The following is a 7,995-nucleotide window of genomic DNA, read 5'->3' as shown; positions in this document are numbered from 1 at the left end:
ATTTCAAAGGAAGTTGGGAAGAACAGTTACATCTTGTCGAATTCGCGTACAACAACAGTTATCAGCAGAGTATCAAAATGGCACCTTTCGAAGCGTTGTATGGTAGACCCTGTAGGACCCCTATTTGTTGGAATGAGGTTGGTGAACGAAAGATCACAGGACCGGAGTTGGTGCAACAGTCGTCGGACGCTGTTAAAGTTATCAGGGATAGGCTAAAGACGGCCCAAAGTCGCCAAAAAAGTTATGCAGACAGGCGACGTAGACCATTAGAGTTTCAAGTGGGAGATCACGTGTTTCTCAAGGTATCACCAATTCGGGGAACTTCGCGTTTTGGCAAGAAAGGCAAGCTAAGCCCAAGATATGTAGGACCGTTCGAGGTCTTAGAGCGAATTGGACTATTGGCATATCGTCTAGCCTTGCCACCAAAATTGGATCAAGTACATGATGTATTCCACGTGTCTATGCTAAGGAAATATGAGCCGGATCCGACCCACGTTCTAAATTATGAAGAAATAGACGTGGACGACAGGGTATCGTATGTGGAAAGACCAGTGAGAATTGAGGATCAAAAGGAGCAGGTACTACGAAACAAGACTATTCCTCTAGTCAAGGTTGTGTGGCAACATCATGGAACCGAGGGAGCCACGTGGGAAAGTGAAGAGATAATGAGGCGTCAATACCCCTTTCTTTTTGAGGAATTAGATGAAAATTCAAATTTCGAGGAAGAAATTTTTTTATGGGGGGAAGAATTGTGATATCCTGAAAATTCGACCAAATTTGGTGATTTATGAAATGGTGATTTCATCGACGCTCTATTAGTTAATTCTCGCTCTGGCCTGATCACCCAGGGAATACTAACCAAAGGGGAAAGGCTATCGAAGAATTTATTTCTAGCAGCCACCCGTTAGTTCGAGATAAACTACAGTTGCGATTGATCGATTTCAGCCACGAATTATGATCCGATTTCGCGTGTCGAGTGCTCAAGGATATCACACCCGAACTATAGGACGTCGCCTCATAATTTTTACGAATTGGCCATCGAAAATTATTTGCTAACTTGCCCTTCTAGAAACCTCTTTGTTAGATTAAATTTTGGTCGTTGGATGGAACTTGGAGGGCAAGGCTTGATCTTGGCCGTTGGATTAAACTTAGGCATCAAGAACACATCCTAGCCCTTGATCTTTGCTTGGGCATCAAGAACTAATCTCAACCATTGATCTTGATTTAAATTTAAACCCTCTTTCTCTCTCTCCTCACTTTCTCTCTTATTCTCTCTCTCTCCCTCTCTCACGGCCGAATCACCCCACCACCGCCGTGCACCCACCAGCCCCTCACGCCACCATCCTTGAGCCCCGTAGATTGCCGTGTGCCGTTCACCGCCATTTGCCGCTTGCCGTGTCAAGCCGAGGCCACCACGGACAACTCGTGTCGTTGCCGTCGTCCTCGCGTTGTCGTCGTTTTTAGACGAGTAAGTTAACATCTAATCCCTTGTTTAGGATGTTTAACTTGCATTGGGTAGTTTAGCTAGTTAATGTTTTAGTGTGTTTGAACTTCTAGAATGAGCGTGGGCGAGTCTTGATTGCTAGACTAAGTTGAAATAGATGTTGGATGTTGATTTGAACTCTTGGTGTGGTATTTTCATGGCTGAGAAGTGGTGGATCTCAAAGTTGAAGGCGTTTCTTGGAGTTTTTATCTTGATTTCAGAACTGATTTTACTGTACGTCCCTGGTTTTCCATTTTTATAAGGCATTTGGTGGTTAGAATCTTGAAAAGTGTTCTTCATAAAAGTTGTTCACAAGATCTTGATCTATAACATAGTTAAATTTCAGATTTTTCTGAGCTCAAATGGGTTACACGAAGGTCCAATTTCTTACCGAATCAGAATTGTTTTATACTGTGGATTCCGTGACCTTCGTGCCTATTCGGATTTTTATAAAAATTTCCACTTCGATTTCGACCATACTTCCTTCACAATATTTGTAAACGAAATCCATTTCTACAAAGTGTAAAAATTTCAAAGTGTTTTGAAAGGATTTGATTTGTAAAACGAGTATTTCTTTTGGTTCAGTTCCCCTGTTCCGGCGGACCAGTTCTGGGTTGTTTCCGAGCCATCAAAAGTGATCTTTGTATAAGGATTTTGGGATTGTGTTCTTCATGGAAAATATTTGTGAAGGTCTTTTTTATAACATGTTTGAATTTTATAATTTTTGGAAACCAATTGCTATGCTTTTGAAGTTGATTTCCCAAATCATGCAAATCTGTCCAGTTTTACTAGAATCCCATAACTGCCGGTCTTTACTTGAAATCTTTGGCTTTTGATTTCCGGCCTAATAGAGACAATAACCGCAATTACCTAGCTTTTCAATAATGTTTATTTGGCTGTGATCCGATGTTGAATTCATGTTTTAAAATGAGGTTCACAAAATCGATTGACCATTTGCATGTGTGACCACTTGTTATTGTTGTGTGGCATTGATGTGAGCACGATTCATGGATGTATTGACTAAATGAAAAGATAAGAATTGGCCTGATTGCTTGTGTGCTCGTGTGGTCACACGTCGGAGCCGTCTTGCTGTAGATCGCTTGATGATGCCTGATTTATCGGATGCCTGGAGATTATATGGATTGTCGATACTCCGGATGCCTTGTCGCGGCCCGAGGCCGGACTCGATGCTCCTTACGGGATACCATCTTACTGTAGATCGTTTGATGTTGCCGTATTGGAATGCCGTCTTACTGTAGATCGTTTGACATAGCCGTGCCCGATGGGGCAGGACGGAGCCCGGTTATGCCGGAAGACTGCCATCTTGCTGCAGATCGCTTGATGTGTAGTGGCCCGAGGGGGCATAATAACTGGAATACGTGTGATGCATAGTGCTTGATTATAGGGTAGAAACTACTAGGCATGGTATGGGACGTGTCCAAGTGGATTCTGTCTTATAATCGAGACACGCGCGCCTGTGATGCATTGATGCATGGGAAATCTATTTAAATGCTTTGAGTATGTGACATGTTCATTTCATCAACGAGTGTACCAAGGCGAGGTAAGGATGCCTGTGGTTGTTTAATAATGTTGCTGTTGATGCTGTATTGCCTGGTTAGGGACCCCCGAGGTGAGTTGACCTTCTAAACGGGGCTTAGGCGTTAACTTATTGAGATTTTTATCTCATTTGTGGTTGTTAAACATTTTTCAGGCCCTTAGCATGTTGGTGCACCCAGTACGGTTCGGGGTGCCTGGAAGCTGACTTTTGGTGAAGTAGATTGACCCCAGCCTGACATCTTTTTGTAGACTTTTTTGGAAATGCCTGAAGTGGGCTTGTAAAAATGTTCCCAGGGGTTAATCAAGTAAATGTTAAAATGGTGTTTTGATTTCGATGTTGTAAACCGTTTTCCTATCCATCCTTGTTTACTGTTATTATCTGGGTGAATCTTTTTTTAGCTTCCGCATGCGTAACCAAAAGATAAAATGTTGGGTCGGCGATGCGTCCTAGGACGTCGCATCATAATGACCATTGCAGGATGTTGCGCGCTTGCGGGGTTCGGGGCGTGACAGGCAGACTAATGGGCTTGGTTAGTGTTGCGCAAGGGCTATATTTTTGGACTAGTTTCACAAAAGATTTGAATTATTAAGTAAAAGCATTTCTTGTAATGCCATTGCTAGTAATAAAAATCTTATTTCTCATCATTTCTTGGGTCATAGTGCGCATTTTCCTTATTCCAAATGTCCAATCTTCCCTTTGGCAAAACAATCTCGGGCACACTTCCCAATCAACACATCTCGAGCCACTAGTGCTTTTTCCTTACTTCATATAGATATCTAGGGTCCTTATCATGCCCCCCATCGTGATGGCTCACGTTTTTTCCTCACTATTGTCGATGATTATACTCGCGTTACTCGGGTTTTCCTTGTGCAATCCAAGAGTCAAACTTTTTCTCATCTGTCGAATTTCCTCTCTAATTAAGAATCAATTCATCAAACCTGCCCAACAAATTCGTACAGATAATGGACGGGAGTTCTTTACTACTTAATCTACATCTTTCCTATCCTCCAAGGGGATGCTCCATGAAAGCTCTTGCACTTACACTCCCCAATAGAATGGGATTGTTGAGCGCAAACATCGACATCTCTCGGAAGTAGCCCGAGCTCTCAAATATCAAGCTTCGATCCCTGAAACTTTTTGGGGAGATTGTGTGATCACGATAGCCTATATGATTAATCGCATACCAACTCAAATTCTTAATGGGCGAACTCCTTTTGAATTGCTTCATGGAAAACAGCCAAGGATTGATCATCTGAGAGTGTTTGGCTGTTTATGTTATGCAACGACTTTAGGCCCTTGAGATAAAGTGGATCCCCATGCCAAACAATGTATTTTTATGGGATATCCTTCTCTGCAAAAAGGTTATCACGTTATGAAGATTTCTACATGGAATATCTTTGTAAGCAGGGACGTTATCTTTCACGAAGACATTTTTCCATTCCAAGAGATTGCATCTTAATCATAATCCTCTACTTTGGCATCCGACCATAGTCAATTTTTGTCAGAAGAAGACTCTGTGGGTTCTCAATATGTAATCATTGCACCTGAGCCACACGTACCGGTCATGACAGAAATCTTAAACCAAGGAGATGAATCGTTGGTTTTATCACCTCAGGACATCCACCAACTTAATCCATCAATGACTTCTCCACCGCAGATTCATCATGAGTCATCCTCTCTAGCTCATGAACATACAAGAACTATGCATCCTCGACGTTCTGGGCATCACACTCATCCCCCCACATGGACTAAAGACTGCATATGTCCTACATTGAATTCTCCAGGTACCCAATACCTTGTATCCTCATATGTTTCATTTCATTGACTATCATCAAAACATATGTGTTGCATTAGTCACATTTCCGAAGAACAAGAACAGTCTTCTTATTATGAAGTAGCACGTGACCCCCGATGGTAGCATGCAATGGAGGTTGAATTGAATGCCCTCATGGAAAATCATATTTTGGATATTGTTCAGTTACCCCTACATCGAAAGCCAATTGGCTACAAATGAGTATACAAGATTAAATTCAATGCAAACGGCTCCGTTGAACGATACAAGGCTCGTTTAGTTGCGAAGGAATTTGTGCAACAGGAAGGTTTTGATTATCATGAGACTTTTTCTGTGACATTCCGAATTTCGACCCACTTGGAATCTATGAAATGCATGATTTCATTAATGCACTTGTAGTAAATCTCGCCCAGAACTGATCATTCTTGAGATACTAACCATTAGGAAAAGGCTAATTAGGGAATTAGATTCGCGTGACCAAAGAACTTGATCATGGACTGACTTACGATCATAAAGATTGTCGAGGTGATATTTTGGGCTAGTATAAACCAATCCAAGGATGATCACGGATCGATTTACTAATATCATATAATTGGAATGCGGGTGATTCCGTCTCGCCATATTATGATATTGGCGAACGACCTTAAACTTATTTCGAACGATCGCGTTTTTAGGAACTAGTGATCGATCATCGCAATTACATGACAATCGAGGTCACCATGGTTCAAGTCTACTTAAACGTGACTCGATTGAGTATCAACCACGGGTTGAATATACGAATTTTTCCGAAAGCCGCCCGTTAGTTTGAGATACGCTTAAGTCGCGTTTATTTGGATTTAGCCATTAATTAGAGATCGAGTTTGAGTATCGAAAATTTCGAAAGTCATGACAATTAACTGGACGATGTTATTATTAGCGTGGCTAACTTCGAATTTGTTCAGATTCGTCAGAAAATCGAAATTTTGACTGGAAGTGGAAAATCACCATTTTGCCGCTGGGACTTTGTGAAGGCTAAGTATAAAAGTGGAAGGGCATATTGGGCATTTCACCCCCACTTTAGAAGCCACATTTTTGGACAATTTTGCCTCTACCCTTTTTGTTTAATTCCCGTTTTACCCTTAAATATTCTTGGTGAGAGTTGATCTTGGCAGTCGATTTTAAGATAAGATTGAATCGTAGCCGTCAGATGGAAAGTTGAGAGGAGGGCGAGATGGTAATTTTTCTTGGGGTAGACTTTGACTAGCTTTTTATTTCTTTTTCTCTCTTTTTCTCTGTCTCCCCCTCACTTCTCACGCCTCCCTCTCTCTCCCTCTCTTCTTGGCCGAGCCACCCTCCCCCTCTCCTTGCCGTGCTTGTGGCCAGCCGGCCACGCCAACCATCACCACCATCCACCCGTCACCGCCGCCGTGAGCCGTCGGTGCTCTTCTTTGTTCGGAACTGCTGCCGCTGCTGTTTTCTTCTCGTTCAGCTGTCTTTGAGTGCTTGATCTTGCGTAGGACCTCGTGTAAGTGATATCCTAAACCCCGCTTAGGATAATGGGTAATTCAGGTTAGTTTGGGCGCGATTTGGTGAAATTTTGGGGTTGTTCGAAGGTAATTTAGCGGACTGAGTTGGCTGTGATGTTTGGGTGAAATTGTGATATTTTTAGAGGTTAAATTGAGATTAGAATAGTTTGATTTGATCGTTGGATTGATTAGAAACGATTGTAATGAGCATAGCATGGAAAATGAGCTCAAAGGTGATGTTTTGGTGATTTACGTGGCGTGGCTGAATTGATGTGCTTAGTGTGGTTAGATTGAATGCATGAATATGTGTGAAATGGATTGCCTAGTGAATCGGGGTTGATGGCATAAGTGCGACCATTCTTGATTGATGAAATATGGTGCAAAATGCAAAAATTGTGTTAATTGTGCTCGTGCAAGTTGAAGTGGTGAAATTTTGAGTTAATGTGGCTCGTTGGTAGCTTGAATATCTTGGGTGATGTGTGCAAATTGATTGTATGAGATTGATATGTGATCGGGTGCTTGATGTATTGCACGAACATTAAACACCCTGAGGCGTTTTTACATGGGGTCCAGATAATAAATAGAAAATGTATGTATGTGTGATCACCTAATCCCTGAGGCGTGTTTACGTGGGGAATGGAACCCATCCTGAGGCGCGTTACGTGGGACGTTGCCCGGTTTTATCGGAAGACTATCAGCCTGAGGCGTTTTTACGCGAGTTGTGTAGTAGACCTGAGGCGTGTTGACACAGGTCGAGATTGATTGATCGTTTTTGAGCCTGAGGCGTTTTGACGTGGGCTGTGGAAAGGGATTGGACCTGAAGCGTCTTGACGCGGGTCGAGAATTGATTGATCGTTTTTTAGCCTGAGGCGTGTTTACGTGGGCTGTGGAAGGATTGGACCTGAGGCATGTTTACGCAGGTCAGAAATGAGTTGGACACGTGTGCTCGATTGTGATGGTGAACGCGATATATGTGTTGACAATTGAAAGTAATTAGATTGTTATACGAACTTTGGTACTGATTTGGATTGATTGGTATTGATAAGTGTTTTATTATGTCGATTTCTGAAAGTTTTGTTTGAAATCGCATGAAAGGTTTCGTGTGTATCAAGGAGAGATGTTTGTGCCTACGATTTTATGGCATGCTGATTTTATGATCTGAGTGTTTGAACTGGTTCGGGGGTACATGTTAGCCTAGGTAGGGTCTAGGGTTTTCGCTTGCTAAGAAGTGTTCTCATGATTTTATTTAAAACCATTTCAGACCCTAGACCTGGACCATGAACAATCGGCCGCCGCAGCGTTTTGGTATATCAATGCAATTAGGCCACGCGTCGGTAGAGTACCCTATAGATGACCAGTATACTTGCATTAAACACACTAGTGTGGTTCGGGTAGACATAGGTGTTTAGGAGTGGCAGTCTCATAGTTACATTGCTTGGACCTTCCGAGATGGATTAGATGAGTTTGGGCCAGTTCGAGGTTTCGATGCCCTCCCTTTGATGCAGTTGGGGACTGGGATCCAGCGGCCATTCCTCCCCCTGACGGTAAAGTGACTAGCACAGGTATTGATTATGAGCAGTCGGCCCCTTCACTCACACTCGCAGAGTCTACACCTGTTGAGGCTGATCCTCAGCCAGAGTCCAAAGTGCCGTATCAA

At 42.6% G+C, this 7,995-nt stretch overlaps 1 long non-coding RNA gene across 1 annotated transcript; it reads left to right on the top strand.

The window, feature by feature from the left end:
- Window positions 1–1,174: 1,174 nt before the first annotated feature.
- On the top strand, window positions 1,175–3,373 carry LOC130139294 (uncharacterized). The gene is made up of 2 exons (XR_008817538.1): window positions 1,175–1,468; window positions 2,579–3,373. It is a non-coding gene; the product is annotated as an uncharacterized LOC130139294 (long non-coding RNA).
- Window positions 3,374–7,995: the final 4,622 nt, after the last annotated feature.

This window comes from Syzygium oleosum, unplaced genomic scaffold (genome assembly GCF_021117445.2).
Source record: "Syzygium oleosum isolate NSW1041296 unplaced genomic scaffold, Sole_v2.1 Sole_v2.11, whole genome shotgun sequence".
Classification (NCBI taxonomy): Eukaryota; Viridiplantae; Streptophyta; class Magnoliopsida; order Myrtales; family Myrtaceae; genus Syzygium; species Syzygium oleosum.
The sequence above is the reverse complement of the archived record's forward strand: the minus strand, read 5'-3'. Positions and strand labels throughout refer to the sequence as shown.